Raw genomic sequence first — 20,499 nt, 5'->3', positions numbered from 1 at the left:
CTGGATTATAATTGTTTGTGTTGAATGGTCATTCAGTTTTGGGTTTTTTACAGAAAGTGTTTTTGGAGGTTTTTTGTGAGGAAACTCGGGACGAGACCATTTATTTTGAACTTGTTGATGCTTTTTTTTTTTTTACGTTATATTTCAACGCTTTACAGAACTGTATGGTTTATTTTTGTATTTGTTTGTTTTAGCGCTGTGTGATGTTCAGTGTTAAGTGTTAATTCTGCTGCTAGCCTTAATAGTATAGTTTCAAGATATACCTATTTGTCTCATTGGGTCTATTGAAATACTAGTTAAAGATTGAGTAGTTAAAGATTGTTTAAAATCTCTGTCTTCTTTCTCAGTATGGTATATTGCTATAGTGTGTTTTTTTTCCATACTGTAGTTCAAATAGTAGGGTTACTTTGGGGAACCAGCCTATTCCACTATATTACACAGTGATGTTTTGTTTAGTTATTTATCTAATGAGTATTGTTGAAACAATGTCAAATAGAGGGTATTCAATTACTGTATAACCCTGTTGGTGTCTATTGTAGTAGGAAGCAAATAAATTGTCACTGGCATTTACCGAATGTAAATGTTTTTATTTTTATTTTTGTATTGCAAAGTAACACCCTGTCCTTGGTGTATGATAATAGAAGATAACTGGTCATTCCTGTTGTCCACAGTAATTTTGCTCTTTGCACAGCAGTAAACTTGGCATTGTGTCGCTTTGTAACGGTCCTGTCTGGTTTGGAGTGCAATCATTCTGACTGAATAAGTTCACGTTTCATGATTGGAGAAGTTTTGCATTGTCTATACCAAGAATTGCCCATTTGTCGTTTCTATAAATGAGTTCTTCCAAACACATGGACTCTGTACCAGCAGGTATATATAGAGGGTTAACATGCAAACCAAGTGTGCATGAAGTGCCGCGCGTTTCGGGACTTACATAAACTAGTAAGTATGCTAGAAATGAAGCTGGAAGAAATGAGACAGCAACAGGATCTTGAGGAGCTGGCATAGCCACAATTCATGGAAGTCTGCACCATCCCTAACAGACTGAAAGCCACCAGGGAGATAGAAGGCCAGAACAGCTGGGTTCAGGTAGGCAGAAGCAGGGAAAAAGAAACTTCGTCAAACACAACCACCAGAAATCAAAACAACCAACAAATTTGAGTCACTTCAGAATTTTCATGAGCAAAACCAACAACTAGAGAATGAAAGGGACAACATCCAGGATCCTATTGACAGTGGTGACCAGACAGCAAAAAGAAGGGAGGTCATGATTGTTGGGGACTCCATATTGAGAAACACAGTTAAATTCGCAGTTTGGACCCCCTTACTACCACAGTGTGCTGCCTTCCGGGAGCCTCTGTCAAGCACATCACTGAGAACACGGACAGGCTCCTAGAACGAACAGGAGACGACCCGGTAGTAGTCGTCCACATCGGTACAAAAACATTGGAAGAGAGACCAAAATCCCTGCAAAACAAATTCAGAGAGCTAGGAAGGAAATTAAAAGACAAGACCAAAACTGTGGTATTTTCTGGTATCCTACCGGCACCTTACAAAGGACCATATGGACAGCTGGAAATAATTAATCTAAACGCATGGCTGAAGACGTGGCGCATATGGGAAGGCTTCACCTATCTTGATCATTGGACCAGATTCTACAACGAGGACTATCTGTATAGATGGGACGGACTGCACTTAAATAAAAATGGAACCAGTCTACTTGGAGAAAAGATCCTTGAGCAGGTTCAGAAGCATTTAAACTAGAAAGGAAGGGGGGAGAAATCAACAAAACAGAAGGGAGACTGCATTAAAACAAGGACTATTTATTAAAAACTCAGGTAAGACAATCATTACATGTATTTATCTAAATGCTAGAAGTATCAGAAACAAAATTTTAGAACTTAAAGCTAGTGCTCTAACAAGTAACTATGATGTGATAGGTGTTACAGAAACTTGGTTGTCTGAGAGTGATGAGGACGAATATAATATTTGTGGGTATACACTGTATAGGAAAGACAGGCAGGACAGAAGAGGAGGAGGGGTAGCGCTATAGATAAGATGATTAGGTCCTCTGCTATTCCTAATCTACATTAATGATTTAGATTCTGGTATAGTAAGCAAACTTGTTCAATTCGCAGATGACACAAAAATTGGAGGAGTGGCAAACACTGTTGCAGCAGCAAAGGTCATTCAAAATGATCTAGACAAGCTTCAGAACTGGTCAGACACATGCCAAATGACATTTAATAGAGAAAAGTGTAAGGTACTGCACGCAGGAAATAAAAATGTGCATTATAAATATCATATGGGAGATACTGAAATTGGAGAAGGAATTTATGAAAAAGACCTAGAAGTTTTTGTTGACTCAGAAATGTCTTCATCTACACAATGTGGGGAAGCTATAAAAAAGGCCAACAAGATGCTCGGATACATTGTGAAAAGTGTTGTATTTAAATCAAGGGAAGTAATGTTAAAACTGTACAAGACCTCATCTTGAATATTGTGTTCAGTTCTGGTCACCTCGCTATAAAAAAGATATTGCTGCTCTAGAAAGAGTGCAAAGAAGAGTGACCAGAATTATTCCAGGTTTAAAAGGCATGTCATATGCAGACAGGCTAAAAGAACTGAATCTGTTCAGTGTTGAACAAAGAAGACTACGCAGCGACCTAATTCAAGCATTCAAAATTCTAAAAGGTATTGACAATGTCGACCCAAGGTCACAAATGGAGATTAGACAAAGGGGGTTATTCAGAACAGAAAATAGGAGGCACTGTTTTACACAGAGAATTGTGAGGGTCTGGAATCAACTCCCCAGTAATGTTATTGAAGCTGACACACTGGGATACTTCAAGAAGCTGCTTGATGAGATTCTGGGATCAATAAGCTACTAACAACCAACCGAGCAAGATGGGCCGAATGCCCTCCTCTCGTTTGTAAACTTTCTTATGTTCTTATGGTTTGATGAGCAGTAGTTACATCTAGTACAGAGAATGTCACAGCTTACCCTACACTAGGACAAATTTCAGACAATCTGGTGAGAAACAACATCTTGCTGCTCACCTCTATTGAAGGGTTCTCCTAAGAAGTGACAAATATCCACAGGAGTTAGAGATGCAATGGATGGCAAGTGATCAAAGTTGTAAACAAAGCTGATAGCCTCTTGTTGACTGTGTTTTAATGAGGCTGCAAGTGAAGAAGGAACTGCAGTGTTGTATTTGCATAGCATGATGTGAAATTGAGGTTGCTCAAACCTCTGAATGGATATGCATGGCAAAGTGACTGCTGATTGTGCACAGATAATGGGTGATTCAGTGAAGGAATAATCACAGGCAGGCAATTGTAATCCAGTTAGAAATACTTTATTCTGTAATTCTTGGTCTGGTGACCAAAACAATAAACCTCCTGCAATACCCACCTATGTGTAAAGCACGGAGGGTATTTACACAAACGGTTCTGCACAACCAAAATAACAACACGGTATTTATCCGCCCCACAATAATACAAGACACGGTAACCAGTCCGGGTGCGTGCTGTAGTGCTTGTGGTGGGTGATAATTTATTAAAGACAGTGAGTGAAAAGTGCAGTGATGATCCGGTTTAGTGCTGGCCCAAGGCGACAGCTCGGAATTCGTGCTTAGCTGTGTAGTGATTACTAAAAGATATATATACCGTGCCTTGCAGAAGTATTCAGACCCCTGACCAATTCTCTCATATTACCGAATTACAAATGGTACATTGAAATTTCGTTCTGTTGATATTTTATTTTTAAACACTGAAACTCAGAATCAATTATTGTAAGGTGACATTGGTTTTATGTAGGGAAATATTTTTAAGAAAAATAAAAAACTGAAATATCTTGCTTGCATAAGTATTCAACCCCTGTGCTGTGGAAGCTCCCATTTTGCACCGATGAAGAAATTGCCCTAACGAGGACACAATTACTTTACCATTGGCCTCCACCTGTGAACCATTAAAGTTGCTGTCATGTTTTCTGGATAAAAACACCAATGTTGAAGGATCATTGGAAAGGCTGTGAATCTGAAGGAAAATGAAGACCGAAGAGCATTCTACAGAAGTTAGAGATAAAGTAATACAAATGCATACATTACGGAAAGGGTACAAAATAATATCCAAGTGTTTGGATATCCCAGTGAGCACAGTTTGATCAATAATCAGGAAGTGGATGCTGCATCACAGCACCTAGGCACTGCCAAGAAAAGGCCTAACAATTCAGGTGTCCCAAGTTTTGTTGATTACATACAAACCCTATGTCTGTATAAAAGCAGCGTTGGAACAGACTGTGTTACTACACCCTCTTAAGCATTATTTGGACAGTATTGTACTGCAGGAAGTAGTATATTGGTATCATAATGGCAAGAAAAAGGCAATTAACAAAGGAAGACAGACCGACCATTATAACCCTTAAAAGTGTAGGTCTTTCCTTTAGAGATATTGCAAAGAAAACCAAGGTGTCAGTGAGTACAGTTTCCTACACCATCAAAAGGCACTTGGAAACTGGAGGAAACTCTGACAGGAAGAGGTCTGGCAGACCCAAAGCCACAACAGAATCAGAAGACAAGATCCTGAGAGTCAACAGCTTGTGTGATAGGTGGCTTGCAGGACAACAGCTTCAAGCACAGCTTAACACTAGTCGAAGTAAACAAGTCTCAGTTTCAACTGTGAAGAGAAGACTTCGAGCTGCAGGTTTGACATGTCGAGTGGCAGTAAGAAAGCCATTGCTAAGATGGCAAAATAAGAAAAAGAGGCTTGCCTGGGCAATGAAGCACTGCCAGTGGACTACTGAAGACTGAAAGAAGGTCTTATGGACCGATGAATCAAAAATTGAAATCTTCGGTTCGTCGAGTAGGCGAAAGGATGGTTCCTCGGTGTGTGACACCAACTGTCAAACATGGAGGAGGAAGCGTGATGGTCTGGGGCTCTTTTGCTGGATCCAGAGTCGGCGACTTGCACAGAGTGAGTGGCACCCTGAACCAAAACGGCTACCACAGCATTTTGCAGCGCCATGCAATACCCTCTGGTATCCGCCTAGTTGGTCAGGTGTTCATCCTACAGCAAGATGGGTGGTCAGAAAATAAAACCTAGCCCACTCACCGGGCCCTAGTCTTAACTGCTTCAGGTCCCTAGTCTTGACCGTTGGGCAAGGCTAGCCCCCACCCAACCCAAACACAAAACACCAGGAGGACTCCCAGGTAAGTTTTCCTTTCTAATCTTAGAACCTCACATCTTGCTCGTTTGGTTGTTAGTAGCTTATTGATCCCAAAATCTCATCAAGCAGCTTCTTGAAGGATCCCAAGGTGTCAGCTTCAACAACATTACTGGGGAGTTGATTCCAGACCCTCACAATTCTCTGTGTGGTCTCCTATTTTCTGTTCTGAATGCCCCTTTTTCTAATCTCCATTTGTGACCCCTGGTCCTTGTTTCTTTTTTCAGGCTGAAAAAGTCCCTTGCGTCGACACAGTCAATACCTTTTAGAATTTTGAATGCTTGAATTAGGTCGCCACGTAGTCTTCTTTGTTCAAGACTGAACAGATTCAATTCTTTTAGCCTGTCTGCATATGACATGCCTTTTAAGCCCGGAATAATTCTGGTCGCTCTTCTTTGCAATTGTATAATCCGTGCTCAGGGCTGTACACAAACTTTCTTTCTGCTTCCAGGTTTCACCGACAAACAAGGATGCCGCCAGCAGGTAAGACCCGGGCAAGGAGGATGAAGTAATCCCAGCATTTATAAAGTACAAGTGAAGAAAAGAACAAGGCTTGTTTTCCCCAACAGAGCCAACTCAAAATACCACGTACTTGTTCCAGCCAACAACTAAAAATAAAAGTCTTGAAATTAACTGTGTTGACTCTCTATCAAACAGTCCATTAATGAACACCAAGTTGGTTGGGTTGTGTGTGTGTGTGGTGTGTGTGTGTGTGTGTGTGTATATATATTATATATATATATTTATTATATATATATATATATATATATGCATGGGTGCATATATATATATATATATATATTATATATTATATATATATATATATATATATATATAGTCATCACCGCGTGTCCTGGTGATCCTTTTGAATAGTACACAGTCCTTAAAACCTGCACGATTTTCACGCCCTACGGCAGCTATTCTGTGGGGTAATTTAAAGGCATATAAAAATATTCTTTGTGATAAATTGCCCTGTAGTAATGCAACTATAGAACCTCACCTTTCTATATTGCATTACTATTTACTCTTGCATATTTATCACACATCCTTTTCCCCAGCTAAAACCAACCGGTTTAAGCGAAACTTCCTTCCCCTTCTCATGTACCTGAGACAAACCATCAGCATTTGCATTCCTTACCCCGCTCCTATGTTCTATTTTGAAACTGTAAGGTTGTAATGCCAAAAACCACCTAGTCACTCTTGCGTTCTTCACTCTGTTTTCTTTCATCCACTTTAAAGGTGAATGATCCGTGACCAGTGTGAATTCACGCCCTAAAAGCTAGTATTTTAAGCTTTGATGGCCCATCGAACTGCCAAACATTCCTTTTCTACCACCACGTAATTCCGTTCTCTTGGCAACAACTTTCTACTCAGGTACATTATGGGATGTTCTTCACCATCAATTATTTGGGAAAGGACTGCTCCCACCCCTACGTCTGAGGCATCTGTCTGCTCTATGAAAGGCTTTGTAAAATTGGCCACTCCTAATACTGGCCCACTACATAGAATATCCTTCAACTTTACAAACGCCTCTTCCGTTGACTCCGTCCATTTTATTTTATTAGGAGCGGTTTTCCTAATTACCTCTGTCAGTGGAGTTGCCACTGACGAGAATTCGGGTACAAACTGTCGATAATATCCCGCCAAGCCTAAGAACACCCTTACTTGCTTCTTAGTTTGCGGAATTGGCCAATCTCTGATGGCATCTACTTTGTCCACTTGTGGTTTGATAGCCCCCTCCTCCCACAATGTAACCCAAATATTTAGCTTCAGTCAGCCCAATGAAACACTTTTCTGGATTATCTGTTAATGAAGCTTCTCTCAAGCTTTGTAATACCGCTTTTAATTTAGCTACGTGACGGTCCCAGTCTTCTGAGAAGATGACTATATCGTCAATACAGGCTGATGCATATTCTGCATGTGGTCTCAGCACGTTATCCATCAATCGTTGGAACTTCGCTGGGGCCCCATGCAACCCAAATGGCATCACCTTATATTGCTACAAACCCCTTGGGGTTGAAAAGGCTGTTTTCTCTTTTGATTCTGGACTCAAGGGAATTTGCCAGTATCCTTTAATTAGATCTAATGTTGTTAAGTATTTAGCCTTACCTAATCTTTCGATAAGCTTGTCTACTCTCGGCATGGGATATGCATCAAATACACAAAGGTTAACACTCTCTCCTGCACCGACTGCCCTGTTGCTGTTTAGTCCCATACCTCACTATTTACCACCTTATATAACGCTCCCCTCACCACTTCCAGCTACTATTAATTAACCTCTTAGCCATCCCAGAAGTGGAGCCCTACGGCAGCTGCTCTGTGGGGTAATTTAAAGGTGTATAAAAATATTCTTTGTGATAAATTGCCCTGTAGTAGTGCAACTATAGAAGGTCACCTTTCTGTGTTGCATTACTATTTCCAGTGGCTTGCGAAAGTATTGACCCCCCCCCCCCTTGGCATTTTTCCTATTTTGTTGCCTTACAAACTGGAATTAAAATTGATTTTTTGGGGGTTTGTATCATTTGATTTACACAACATGCCTACCACTTTGAAGAAACTTTGTGAAACAAACAAGAAATAAGACAAAAAAACAGAAAACTTGAGCGTGCATAAGTATCCCCCCCCCCCCCCCCCAAAGTCAATACTTTGTAGAGCCACCTTTTAGTCTCTTGGGGTATGTATCTATAAGCTTGGCACATCTAGCCACTGGGATTTTTGCCCATTCTTCAAGGCAAAATTGCTCCAGCTCCTTCAAGTTGGATGGGTTCCGCTGGTGTACAGCAATCTTTAAGTCATACCACAAATTCTCAATTGGATTGAGGTCTGGGCTTTGACTAGGCCATTCCAAGACATTTAAATGTTTCCCCTTAAACCACTCGAGTGTTGCTTTAGCAGTATGCTTAGGGTCATTGTCCTGCTGGAAGGTGAACCTCCGTCTCAGTCTCAAATCTCTGGAACACTGAAACAGGTTTCCCTCAAGAATTTCCCTGTATTTAGCGCCATCCATCATTCCTTCAATTCTGACTAGTTTCCCAGTCCCTGCCGATGAAAAACATCCCCACAGCATGATGCTGCCACCACCATGCTTCACTGTGGGGATGGTGTTCTCGGGGTGATGAGAGGTGTTGGGTTTGCGCCAGACATAGTGTTTTCCTTGATGGCCAAAAAGCTAAATTTTAGTCTCATCTGACCAGAGTACCTTCTTCCATATGTTTGGGGAGTCTCCCACATGCCTTTTGGTGAACACCAAACGTGTTTGCTTATTTTTTTCTTTAAGCAATGGCTTTTTTCTAGCCACTCTTCCGTAAAGCCCAGCTCTGTGGAGTGTACTGCTTAAAGTGGTCCTATGGACAGATACTCCAATCTCCGCTGTGGAGCTTTGCAGCTCCTTCAGGGTTATCTTTGGTCTCTTTGTTGCCTCTCTGATTAATGCCCTCCTTGCCTGGTCCGTGAGTTTTGGTGGGCGGCCCTCTCTTGCCAGGTTTGTTGTGGTGCCATATTCTTTCCATTTTTTAATAATGGCTTTAATGGTGCTCCGTGGGATGTTCAAAGTTTCTGATATTTTTTTATAACCCAACCATGATCTGTACTTCTCCACAACTTTGTCCCTGACCTGACTTTGCTTAGTGGTGTTGCAGACTCTGGGGCCTTTCAGAACAGGTGTATCTATATTGAGATCATGTGACAGATCATGTGACACTTAGATTGCACACATGTGGACTTTATTTAACTAATTATGTGACTTCTGAAGGTAATTGATTGCATCAGATCTTTTTTAGAGGCTTAATAGCAAAGGGGGTGAATACATATGCACACACCACTTTTCCGTTATTTATTTTTTAGAATTTTTTGAAAAAAGTTATTTTTTTCATTTCACTTCACCAATTTGGACTAATTTTTGGACTATTTTGTGTATGTCCATTACATGATTGAAATCCATTTTAATTCCAGGTTGTAGGCAACAAAATAGTGAACAATGCCAAGGGGGGGTCAATACTTTCGCAAGCCACTGTACTCTTGCATATTTATCACAGTGTTGGGAAGAACTTTCCGAACAATATTAGATTTCCATTGTAGAAAGAATGCCACGAGTGTTCGGCTGTTATATCTGCAAAAGGTGGCTACTTTGATGAGTCAAAAATTTAGATTAAATTTTGTTAAACAAAACGATTCCATGATTCCTTTTTTATCTCCAATTGTTTATTTGTTCTATGCTTTAATTTCAGAGTACATTGAAACATTAAACTGCATAAATTTCACTAAAAACTGGAAAAATGGAGGTGTTCTAAAACTTTTGACCAGTGTGTGTGTGTGTGTGTGTGTGTGTGTGTGTGTGTGTGTGTGTGTGTGTGTGTATATATATATATATATATATATATATATATATTTTTTTTTTTTTTTTTTTTTAATGCCATTTTGTCTGGAGCCGGGGTGCGGAGCGGAATGAAAGAAAGAGCGGAGCAGAGCTGAGGATATTATTATGAGTGGTGAACAGAATTGTCACCGCTTCGCTCCGCTCACATTTTCTGAACACAACACAGACGCTCACCATTAAAATACATTGGGCCTGATCTTCGATCTTTGCACAACCCCCTCTCTAAATTTGTGCCGAAAAAAATACCACTTTGCATAAAAAGAGAGATATTCCAATATGGCACAAAGGAGTTGAGTGACATTGGAATATAGCAGTTTTGTGCAATTCACAAATCTGTTTGTTCCTCACAAACCGTCTGTGCATTCACTAACAATATAGCAGCTGCACACAACACTCCAGCGAGTATGCAGAATGATGAACCATTACTATTACCAGGACAAGCTGCTATCATTGTACAGTACGTAACATCCTGCTATTCTCCACACAAATGTAACCTGCACACGGAATGCAGAATCAAACCTCAACACATATTGGTAGCTTGGCACCCCGCAGGATTAGAATACTGTATTTATTCAAAATATAACTTAAATATATTGTAGTGACTTGCTATTAAATATGTCAACAAGGAGTCAGCTTTTTTAGTAGTTTGGAATTAATCTGCATACAACACGCCCTGTCTCTTATCACTAACCTATTGTCATGGCCTTCAACACTATACAGTACACATTTATATAAGTATAGACTGTAAAGCAAATCCACAATGTGGAAAACACTCATCCATTTGGAAACCCCAATTTGCACGTGTATCCCTTAATCATTCTCCTGTTGAAAGTCTCCCCCTCAAACTACCCTGCTTCACCATGATCCCTGCCCAAATCATGGCACAGTACAGGCAATGGCATGGAATGCAGATCAAGAATGTATACTGTTAGGCCTATTTCAGATATTAGTGAGAAATAATAACACTATTAAAAATAAAATCAGATAGCTGTGTCCTTATATCTTGTAGAATTTCATGGTGAGTAAAGGGAGTCTTTGTTTGAGCCCCATGAGCAGTGCGATGTAAACTAGCCCCACACAGCTCTTTTCCAAAACTAGTGTTGCTGAGGATAGGCATTTAGCAATATGCGCAGTTTATGGAACCATTCTGCGCACTGCAAAACCCTAACAATCTTCGCAAACTTTGCCATATTCGTTCAAATTTAGCCTTTACAGAAATTCAAATATTTGTCATAGATATTGGTGAATGAGCCCAATATTTAAAAGGTCATAACGGATTTTTACAGATTTACCTTAGACTGTTTCCTAAGAAGAGAGGTCAATTAATGATGCCTCTGATTTTGACAAGGGTCTCACAAATATGACTAGGCTACATTTCACCTATTCAATTAATCATTGCAGTGTTTTTTACATTTTAGTTTTCTGTTACGATCCATTTTTTTCCTGTAAAATGTACCAGTGGCCACCTGCATGTTTTGTCTGTCCAGAATTAAATATTCTGCTGCAGTTACTATTCGCTTGTATCCAACTTTGCTCTTAAATATAACTATATTAATGTATTGCAACTGGTCTTATTTAAACTGCCCTTAAATTGATTTACTCATTCTATTTTGCACTCATTTAGTCCAATTTGATTTCAGTTCTGCTTCCAAACTGATAGCTGAGAAGTGAGAAGCTTTCTGCGCTCAGGCGGAGAGTGTCAGTGGAAAGACGTGAGTTTAAAGTAAAAGGAAAAGGAAAAGGAAAAGGAATATAACAATTGCTAAAGTGTTGGTTTATACACCAGCACAGTACTTGCTTGTTTGGCCCGTGTGCCCTTTTGTTTTTGTGTTTTTCATTTTGTTCCAACTGTTTGTTTTATTTAATAAAACACTGAGTGCCGCTGAGCTTCAGTTTTGCCCTGCCAGTCACTGTTTGGAGTCTGTGCTCTTCCTGGTCTAACATCACCACTACAGCCGTCCTGTTCATACCCTGTAATTGTTATTACCCTTCCGGTGTTATTCGTGTAATATGTGGATGTCACCTTCAGAGGCAGAGTAGTGCCCTGGGGTGGGGAAAGGCTGTCTGTGACTGTGTGTGTGTGTGTGTGTGGATGGTGCTGATTTGCTGTAATTGCCTGTTAACTGCCTAATAAACTGCATTAAACCCGAGATCCTTTGTGTATCTGCAATAATGCCCATGCTCGCTACAGTATTATAAATGTATGAATAAATTAAGAAATAGCAAGCTAGAAAAATGCATGTCATATTAATTGATTTGGCTGATGCGTTTATCCACAGCAATTGACATTTATATACCTATATAAAAAGTACAAGTTGCATGTAAAAATATATACAGTACTGTGCAAAGGTTTTAGGCAGGTGTGAACAAATTACGTGTGATCAAAGTAAGAATGCTTTCAAAAATAGATGTTAATAGTTTATATTTATCAATTAACAAAATGCAAAGTGATTGAACAGAAGAAAAATCTAAAGCAAATCCATATTTGGTGTGACCACACTTTGCTTTCAAAACAGCATCAGTTCTTCTAGGTACACTTGCACAAAGTCAGGGATTTTGTAGGCATATAGTCAGGTGAATGATTAAACAATTATACCAAACAAGTGCTAATGATCATCAATTCAATATTGTAACGGTTGGCTATCTGGGGTGCCAGGCAAATGCATAATCTACCATATTTGTCACCAAACCGCTACTAGGATATAGTAATTTACTTTCCTATATGTGACACCACTACACCCTATATATGTCCAGGGAATAATAACTCTGTAATTATTAAGATATATAAACAGGACAGAGGAGGGAAAATTCAGTAAAGAAGAAGCACTAATGAACCATTCAGTCCTCAAACTTTTTATTACACTCAAAGTAACAAGCAGGCCTCTTAGTTACTGACCCAGGGATCTAACAAATGAAAATACTAGTCAATTACCTCAATCTACCAATCACACTATTAATTAACTAAACTGAGCCCAACAAATTATATTGCACATTATTATATATTGCACTTAGATATTGAACCAATTACATATGAATATGTTTTTACACACTTAATAAGCTTGTTATATTACACAAGTAGCTAACATATTGCACATAACGTTTCTTAAAAGAGTGAGCATGATAGATTAATTAACCATCAATTAAACAAAACAAATCTAATGATTGTCTCAAACCACCAAATTAAAAGCACAAGCAACATTTCAATTTCAAAATCTCAAGTGATCAATCATCATGATTTAAGACCATTCATTATGCTATATTGTTTCTAATTGTTGTCTTACCCAACACTATTCTTAACTTGCAATATTCAATAAAACTAAAGTCAATGGCTTACCTATGCTAATCAAATATAAATAATAAAACTATATAGCATAACTAATAAGGTTGAAATGCACTGCAATATATTAAACAAATTACACTTTCATAACATGTAACCCAGCACAGAATATATTCATTAAATGTTGCGCAAGAGTTCCAGCACGTTTCCCCAAAGCAGCAGGAGAGATGAAAGAAGAAGAAATAAAATGCATCTGGGCGTAAAAACGAGTCACAGTAAATTTCCATTAGCTTTAAAGCAATTAAGCTGGTAGTATGTTCTCCTTTTCCACCGTAATCAAATCAGCATGAAAGTTAAGATAGTTCAATTAAAAAACAATTGTCCCGATTAGGAAACACTAATAGTAGAAAAGTTTATTTTCTCAAACCCGATGTAGATTTGGCAGCAACACGTCTCCACAGGTTCCACACGCACTCCAGCCACAGCTCCCACTGCAACACAGCTCACTCGAATAATTAGTTATTTCTTCCTTCACTGTATTCTATAAAACATCCAACAGATATGCTTGAAAAAATAAACAAAGCCCAGCTAAACTTGTTGTCTTCAATAACGTGCCGCCGTATTTTAAAAACTGCTTTCTCAATCTCTCTGTCTTGCTCAGCTCATCCTTCCATCATGCAACAGTGCTAGCTTTATATCCCTGTCCTGCAATCTCAACGTTACGTAATTTTTTTTTTCTTAAAATACAGCAAGTAAAATATAGCTAGACAAACCGACACATTTACGTCACAATATGTAGGTTGAAACGCAATCATTAACTGAAACAGAAACAGCTGTGTAGGGGGAATAAAACTGAGTGAGGAACAGCCAAACTCAGCTAACAAGGTGAGGTTGCTGAAGACAGTTTACTGTCAAAAGTCATACACCATGGCAAGACTGAGCACAGCAACAAGACACAAGGTAGTTATACTGCATCAGCAAGGTCTCTCCCAGGCAGAAATTTCAAGGAAGACAGGGGTTTTGAGATGTGCTGTGCAAGCACTTTTGACACAAAGAAACGGGCAACGTTGAGGACCGTAGACGCAGTGGTCGGCCAAGGAAACTTACTGGAGCAGATGAAAGACACATCATGGTTACTTCTCTTGGTAATCGGAAGATGTCCAGCAATGCCATCAATTGACAGAAAACAGTGGGACCCTGGTACACCCATCTACAGTCTGAAGAAGTATGGTCAGAAGTGGCCTTCTGGAAGACTTGCGGCCAAAAAGCCATACCTCCGACGTGGAAACAAGGCCAAGCGACTCAACTATGCACGAAAACACAGGAACTGGGGTGCATAAAAATGGCAGCAGGTGCTCTGGACTGATGAGTCAAAATTTGAAATATTTGGCTGTAGCAGAAGGCAGTTTGTTCGCCAAAGAGCTGGAGAGCGGTACACGAAGGAATGTCTGAGGGCAACAGTGAAACAGCATGGTGGGGGTTCCTTGCAAGTTTGGGGCTGCATTTCTGCAAATGGAGTTGGGGATTTGGTCAGAATTAATGGTCTCCTCAATGCTGATACTTATACTCATGCAATACCATCAGGGAGGCATCTGATTGGCCCCAAATTTATTCTGCAGCATGACAATGACCCCAAACATACAAGAAAGTCATTAAGAACTATCTTCAGCGTAAAGAAGAACAAGGAGTCCTGGAAGTGATGGTACGACTCCCACAGAGCCCTGATCTCAACATCATCGACTCTGTCTGGGATTACATGAAGAGAGAGAATCAACTGAGGCTTCCAAAATCCACAGAAGAACTGTGGTTAGTTCTCCAAGAACTAACCACAGGTAGGTTTGGCCCAACCTACCTGCCAAGTTCCTTCAAAAACTGTGTGGAAGTGTACCATGAAGAATTGATGTTGTTTTGAAGGCAAAGGGTGGTCACACCAAATATTGATTTGATGTAACTTTTTCTTCTGTTCACTCACTTTGCATTTCGTTAATTGAAAAATATAAACTATTAACATGTCTATTTTTGAAAGCATTCTTACTTTACAGCACCTGCCTAAAACTTTTGCACAGTACTGTATGTTAAGAGGAACAGTACATAAGAACATAAGAACATAAGAAAGTTTACAAACGAGAGGAGGCCATTCGGCCCATCTTGCTCATTTGGTTGTTAGTAGCTTATTGATCCCAAAATCTCATCAAGCAGCTTCTTGAAGGATCCCAGGGTGTCAGCTTCAACAACATTACTGGGGAGTTGATTCCAGACCCTCACAATTCTCTGTGTAAAAAAGTGTCTCCTATTTTCTGTTCTGAATGCCCCTTTTTCTAAACTCCATTTGTGACCCCTGGTCCTTGTTTCTTTTTTCAGGCTGAAAAAGTCCCTTGGGTCGACACTGTCAACACCTTTTAGAATTTTGAATGCTTGAATTAGGTCGCCACGTAGTCTTCTTTGTTCAAGACTGAACAGATTCAATTCTTTTAGCCTGTCTGCATATGACATGCCTTTTAAGCCCGGAATAATTCTGGTCGCTCTTCTTTGCACTCTTTCTAGAACAGCAATATCTTTTTTATAGCGAGGTGACCAGAACTGAACACAATATTCAAGATGAGGTCTTACTAGTGCATTGTACAGTTTTAACATTACTTCCCTTGATTTAAATTCAACACTTTTCACAATGTATCCGAGCATCTTGTTAGCCTTTTTTATAGCTTCCCCACATTGTCTAGATGAAGACATTTCTGAGTCAACAAAAACTCCTAGGTCTTTTTCATAGATTCCTTCTCCAATTTCAATATCTCCCATATGATATTTATAATGTACATTTTTATTTCCTGCGTGCAGTACCTTACACTTTTCTCTATTAAATGTCATTTGCCATGTGTCTGCCCAGTTCTGAATCTTGTCTAGATCATTTTGAATGACCTTTGCTGCTGCAACAGTGTTTGCCACTCCTCCTACTTTTGTGTCGTCTGCAAATTTAACAAGTTTGCTTACTATACCAGAATCTAAATCATTAATGTAGATTAGGAATAGCAGAGGACCTAATACTGATCCCTGTGGTACACCGCTGGTTACCACACTCCATTCTGAGGTTTTTCCTCTAATCAGTACTTTCTGTTTTCTACATGTTAACCACTCCCTAATCCATGTACATGTGTTTCCTTGAATCCCAACTGCGTTCAGTTTGAGAATTAATCTTTTGTGCGGGACTTTGTCAAAAGCTTTCTGGAAATCTAAATAAACCATGTCATATGCTTTGCAATTATCCATTATGGATGTTGCATCCTCAAAAAAATCAAGCAAGTTAGTTAGGCACGATCTCCCTTTCCTAAAACCATGTTGACTGTCTCCCAGTACCCTGTTACCATATAGGTAATTTTCCATTTTGGATCTTATTATAGTTTCCATAAGTTTGCATATAATAGAAGTCAGGCTTACTGGTCTGTAGTTACCTGGTTCAGTTTTGTTTCCCTTTTTGTGGATCGGTATTACGTTTGCAATTTTCCAGTCTGTCGGTACCACCCCTGTGTCAAGAGACTGCTGCATGATCTTGGTTAGCGGTTTGTAAATAACTTCTTTCATTTCTTTGAGTACTACTGGGAGGATCTCATCCGGCCCAGGGGATTTGTTTATTTTAAGAGCTCCTAGTCCCTTTAACACTTCTGCCTCAGTTATGCTAAAGTTATTTAAAACTGGATAGGAACTGGATGACATGTGGGGCATGTTGTCAGTATCTTCCTTTGTAAAAACTTGTGAAAAGTAATCATTTAACATATTTGCTATTTTTTTTTTTCTTCATCTACGATTTTGCCATTTGTATCTCTTAAACATTTAATCTCCTCTTTGAATGTTCTCTTGCTGTTGTAATATTGGAAAAAACATTTTGGAATTGGTTTTAGCTCCCTTAGCAATGTTTATTTCTATTTCTCTCTTGGCCTTTCTAACTTCCTTTTTGACTTGCGTTTGCAGTTCTGTGTACTCTTTCTGCGTACTTTCTTTTTGGTCCTTTTTTAATGCTCTGTAAAGTGCCTTTTTTCGCTGAATATTTTTTTTTAATTGATCTATTAAACCATTTTGGCAATTTAGTTTTACATTTAGATTTGTCTACTTTAGGGATGTAATTGTTTTGTGCCTCTAGTACTACATTTTTGAAGAACAACCATCCTTCTTCTGTGGGTGTTTTCTCTATTTTACTCCAATCTACTTCTGTTAGTCTCTGTTTCATACCTTCATAGTTTGCTTTTCTAAAATTGTAAACCTTAGCTTTAGTCATTTCTTTTGGGGATTTAAAAAACACTTCAAATGAGACCATGTTGTGGTCTGAGTTTGCCAGTGGTTCTCTGACCTCTGTTTTAGTTATTCTATCTTCGTTATTTGAAAAGACTAAATCAAGGCATGCCTCCCCTCTAGTGGGTGCCTTCACAAATTGTGTTAGGAAGCAGTCATTTGTCATTTCCACCATTTCTATTTCATCCTTCGCGCTACCCACCGGGTTTTCCCATTTTATTTGGGGGAAGTTGAAATCCCCCATTAGTATGGCTTCTCCTTTGCTACACACATTTCTAATGTCATTGTATAACAGATTATTGTGCTCACCGTCTGAATCTGGCGGTCTATAGCATGCTCCTATTATTATGCCTTTTGAATTTTTGTCCGTTATTCTGACCCATATTGATTCGGTTTTATTTTTTTTGTCCAGGTTTAACACCTGGGCTTCAAGACTGTTTCTTATGTATAGCGCTACCCCTCCTCCTCTTCTGTCCTGCCTGTCTTTCCTATACAGTGTATACCCACAAATATTAAATTCGTCCCCATCACTCTCAGACAACCACGTTTCTGTAACACCTATCACATCATAGTTACCTGTTAGTGCAGTAGCTTCAAGTTCTAGAATTTTGTTTCTGATACTTCTAGCATTTAGATAAATACATTTAATGGTTGTCTTACCTGAGTTGTTGTTCTTGTTTTGATGCGGTCTCCCTTCTGTTTTTTTGTTGATTTCTCCCCCCTTCCTTTCTAGTTTAAATGCTTCCGAACCTGCTCGAGGATCTTTTCTCCGAGTAGACTAGTTCCCTTGTTATTTAATTCCTCATACAGTAGTTCCTCATACAAGTTAGAAAAACTTGTCGGAAACTGTCGAGATTTAGTTATCTCGTGATCCTTCACTTGCAGCATCTGTGGAGTAGCGGTTAGAGCACTGTGCTCCAGGTACCAGGTACTTAAACTTTTCTTTGGAGTTTTACTCAGTGGTGTACGTCGAGGATATATGCAGGTAAACAGCGTTTATCCACTTTGAATCTGGGCAATATATCGTTTAAACAATTCTCATATAAGGGTGTAACAGGGAGAGATCTGTGCTGACTCTGCTGGCGTGTTCACGGGCTGCAGGAAGAGGGCGGCAGTCGCCCAACAGCCGCCTGTGAGTCATGGCAATGACACGGGGAGGTGGGAAAGGGTGTGTGTGGACTTTTCCCCTCTCTGAATGGCTGGGAGGCGGGTCTTGGGTGATTGTTGGTCCTATAAAATAACGCTCTGTTGTTTCCTCAGGTCTGCCCACTTAGACGCACCAAGAGTGCGGAAGCTTTGATTCAGGACCGGGAATCAGCCGGGAGAAAATAAACTCACAGCGAGAAAGAGAGAGAGCGGGGAACCCTTGGGCAGACCCCGGCATATTGTAAAAGAGCAGGCTAGATAGCCGACAGAGTAGGACGGTGATCCGGGTCGTGCGGGTAGCGGCGACCGGGATAACGCTGCCGAGTGCAGCACCTTTGTATTTGTAGTTTTATTACTGTTTTATTTTCCCTTGTTCTTTTCGCCTTCTGTTTTCATTATTATTTCTTTGAGCACCTGCGAGTGCATTTGCTGTTCGTGTACCAGCTGTGGTATTTCCGTGGTGCTGTCTATCATCGTTGATAGGCAGCCCACGGTCAACAGTGCCCTCTGCCGGAGAGAAATAAGAACCGGTCTAAAATAAAACTGGGCACCTGTGTGGTGTTTCCAAATACACCTGTCTGTCTCCTGGTCAGTGAATTACCCACACCCCTTCCACAAAGGGATACAGAGTTTACTCACTTCTACTCTCCTGTGACGTGCAGATCCTGTGTTAAAGAAAATGGGCCTGATCTTCGAAAGGTTTGTGCACCACGCAGAAGGGTATGTGCGTCGCAAGTGGCTGTTTGTCACAAAGACGGCCAACAGACAAAATAATGCTTTTAAAAAGCAAGCCTTTTTAAAATCCCTCCAGAACTCACACAAACACTGAATTGAGTACCACTATGGAAAACACCCAGCGGTCACACAATTCCGTCTACATCTACAATAGGCCTATTAAATAATGATTATAGGACAGTCTGGAAAAGTGGTGAATACGTGCAGATGAGTGCAGTTCCGAAGTGAAAAGTGAGTGTTGATGTCTGGGTTTAATGCTGGCCTGTGGCTGCAGCTCTGGATCATGCTAGTACTCTTAAAGACAAACAACACAAACAAACAGTGTTACAAGACAGACTACACTCAGAACACTCACAGGTTTTATTCACAAATTACGGACTCCTTCTAGGCGCCCCCTATTTATACCCTCACCTATGACCCTAGGTTAACGAGCGCATCCGCTCTTCCAGTCCTCAGATGCCACGCCGTCTACCATCCGGGTCAGTAAGCTTGGGTGCCGTAGCTCCGCCCCCTTCCTAAATGGCCGACTTCCACCTACCCTACGGAATAGTCTTGCCATTTGCTTAAGGGTACTCTGTTCCTTCTTTCTAGTGCCCTCACAGGTCGGGAAGGAGATCTAACACCAAGCTTCATTCGATCTCTGTCACAGACAGGAATTCAAAAGAACGATTGTGATAGCTGCTTCACTGTTTTAAAATACATGTTTAAAAAATAAAAGCTGCAGGAAGCTGCTATCTCGACCGTTGTTTCAGATCGAAACATTAGGCTACTATTTACTTTCGATCAAAAAGTAGTATCTCCATTCTAAACACAAATATGTAGTTCAGTCCTGATCAAGAAAGTACTATCTCCCTTTATTACATTGCTATTTGCATTACAACAGCCTGCCAGTAGCAGGGTACTCACGCATCCAGACACATCGAAAACAGCCGGCATTGGTAGGTATTCTTGTCCTCTGATCCACCAGGCAACTCCACAAGCTGGATTTCGGATCTGGACAGGTCACTGATCCTCATGAATGAAGCTTCTGTTTTATTTTCCAGTAAACACACAGTTTGAAGAGTTGGCGGGTCTCAATACAATGATAAACAGCTGACTATTCTCCAAGTAGTAGCCTAGTTGTTTAGTTTTATTTATCATTAAACAGTAAATAGGAACCTATATAATAACTTTGTGAACCGCTAAGTCAAAGGCTTTGTTAATACTATTTAATGTAGCTTTCTCTCAATGTCATTCCCATCTTCTCTCTTCCTCGTCTTCTCCTCTCCCTCTCCTCACACTCTCAGACAGCACTGATTCAGCACATCCAGCTCTGTCAAAGGGAGGTCTGACAACACACACTGTTCACCCCAGTATCACATGCACACTTCATGGTGAACATTCTAAGAACTGTTTAATTACTTGCAGAAAGTATACTGGGCAGAGGGCTTTAACGTTACTGTATAGTGCTTGCGTCAATTT

Source organism: Polyodon spathula, chromosome 6 (assembly GCF_017654505.1).
Source record: "Polyodon spathula isolate WHYD16114869_AA chromosome 6, ASM1765450v1, whole genome shotgun sequence".
NCBI classification, from domain to species: Eukaryota; Metazoa; Chordata; class Actinopteri; order Acipenseriformes; family Polyodontidae; genus Polyodon; species Polyodon spathula.
Note: the sequence above shows the minus strand (reverse complement) of the source record.